General features: G+C 46.0%; 1 protein-coding gene across 5 annotated transcripts in view; it reads right to left on the bottom strand.

The window, feature by feature from the left end:
• Positions 1–1,845, bottom strand: part of nr4a3 (nuclear receptor subfamily 4, group A, member 3) — a 23,934-nt gene extending 22,089 nt beyond the window's left edge. For 3 of the 5 annotated variants that reach the window (XM_063199660.1, XM_063199664.1, XM_063199663.1), the window contains exon 1: positions 1,528–1,845. The gene's annotated coding sequence lies outside the window, so the exon portion shown is untranslated. Of the gene's footprint in view, positions 264–1,527 lie in introns of those variants that run through there. The other 2 variants (XM_063199659.1, XM_063199661.1) reach the window with 1 other exon arrangement.
• Positions 1,846–2,352: the final 507 nt, after the last annotated feature.

Below are 2,352 nucleotides of genomic sequence, written 5' to 3'. Positions count from 1 at the left end.
CTCTCTCTCTCTCTCTCTCTCACACACACACACACACACACACACACACACACACACACACACACACACACACACACACGCGCGCACGCACGCACGCACGCACGCACGCACGCACACACTTTTGATCTTGCGCTCTGGTAACCTAGAGAACGGCCAGAGAGGCTCTAAACACGCGTTTGCCTCTGTCTCCAATAAGGCAGACAGAGAAGAGTCCCCACAAGCAAACAGAGCGAAAGACGACGAGAGGAGAAAGAAAGGGTGGGGGGGGGGTATACAAGTACAGTAAATCTGTAGGGAGAACACACACACACACACACACACACGCGCGCAGACTGCCATTTTACGCACACGCACGCTCGTATTTTACGCGCGCAAAGACACACACACACACACACACGCACGCACGCACACACACACACACACACACACACACACACACACACACACACACACACACACACACACACACACACACACACACACACACACACACACACGCACACACACACACACACACACCTGTGCACATTCTTTAAACTCTGTGAAACACCTTAGACCCACACAAGTAGGCCTATTGGTATGAAATTTGCCTGACATCACTGCTTCACATCATTAAACAACGGCGAAGACTTGTTTCTTCCCAGTCATGTTACTTTCCAGTTCAAATATTTCCGTATTTTTTGTTCTAATCACCGTTTGCTTGCAAGTCTTGTGTCTCACCTTTATTTTTGGGGGGGGGGGGGGGGCACACTGGACTTTGGTGTCCAAAGACTATTGGTGGTGACTAAGAAAGACAGGCATCTGTCTGCAAACATCTCTGACAATGCAGAGTTCCCTAATCCCTAAATCAGATGTCTGTCTGTCGTCTGTCTGTCTGTCCAAATCTATCTATCTAAATCTATCCAATTTACATGAAAAGCTCTACCTTGCTAGCTGCCTTGGCCTTGTCTACTACCAACTTACATTGCATGAATGAATGAACGAATGAATGAATGGGTTTGGTTCTTGAAGCCTACCTACATATGTATCACACACAGTCAAGTAGCTAATTTTCTAAACCTACTACGTGCAAGTAGAGCAAACTAAGAAGCAACTACACAACCACAGCGAAAAGCCACCCAGACACCAAGAGTCCCGTTGTGCATTCGTAAAGCAGTGCCTTGCACTGTGCTCTGTGCTTCCAACAACCTCGTAAAGGTCTTTCGACTACCGCTTCACCGTGGTGAGAAAGAGGCATCCCATTTCCATGACAACGGGAAAGAATATGACACCTTTCGCAAATTAAATTGGGATTCAGAGCCATCCATCTACCACAAGCGACAGTGAACAACACCGAGGTCCCGTTCCATGTAGGCGCACTGCACAGCTACGAGTGTTCAACAGGTCACCGCGTTCTTTGCTGGAGACGAAAAGTTGTCTATAGTGCCCTATGTAAACCAGTCCAGTCAAGTGTATGTCTAGCTCTGCGTTCTGATGTAAGTGTATAATTATTTAGAAAATATCATGCAGAAGCTGTGGGTTACTTACCTCTTTGCTGTATTGGTTCCGTCTTTACATATGTTTTCAACTTCTTTAAAATGCTGGCTATTCCCGTGAAATAAAACAAAAAATGGAACTTTGGATTTTCATGTAAAACTCTATGGTTTGGTAGGCATGTATAAACAATTACTGCTGAAGATGAAAAGGCGTTATGTATTCCCTGTCCACAAAAAAATAATAATACAAAAGTAAGTCTAATAGTCCGTCCGCTACTTGTAAGGTTTTCCGCTGTGTCCGTCTTTGACAGTGTTCGCGCGACTGATGCGCCGGTCTCGAGCTGCAATGTGCCTTTGTTTATGTGGAGGCTGCGCGAGAGAAAGTCTAATAGCACATTTATGTGAGTCGTTCTACATAGAGAGCCTGGAATGCGCGACGTCCCATTGACGTCATGGCGCGAGTGACGTTGCGTCCACTGTGTAGCCGTACAGTAGACACATAAGCCTTCCTCCCGCGTGCCAGAGAGAAAGAGAGGGAGGGAGGGAGAGAGTGAAAGAGAGAGAGAGTTGTCGGTAGGGGGAGTTGGACTTGCTGCTAGTCTGTGACAGCCTAGACAGGGCAAAACCGAAGAAAGGCTATCCAAGTTGTTCAGGAGGATCTGAGAATTGAGGCAGTTTTATCAGAGAATGTTTTGGCGCTCTGGGCTACACTACAATAGTATATGGGCATTTGCAATGGCAAACGTCATTCAAGGATGGACTTTTAGTTAATAAAGTAGTCCAGTAAGTCATTTCCATGTTGACAACTCTAAGCAACTAGACAATTCGGTGTGCGTTTTATTATTATCATTTGGATAGGACAGTATCATATCCAATA

Source organism: Engraulis encrasicolus, chromosome 5 (assembly GCF_034702125.1).
Source record: "Engraulis encrasicolus isolate BLACKSEA-1 chromosome 5, IST_EnEncr_1.0, whole genome shotgun sequence".
In the NCBI taxonomy this organism is placed as follows: Eukaryota; Metazoa; Chordata; class Actinopteri; order Clupeiformes; family Engraulidae; genus Engraulis; species Engraulis encrasicolus.
The sequence above is the reverse complement of the archived record's forward strand: the minus strand, read 5'-3'. Positions and strand labels throughout refer to the sequence as shown.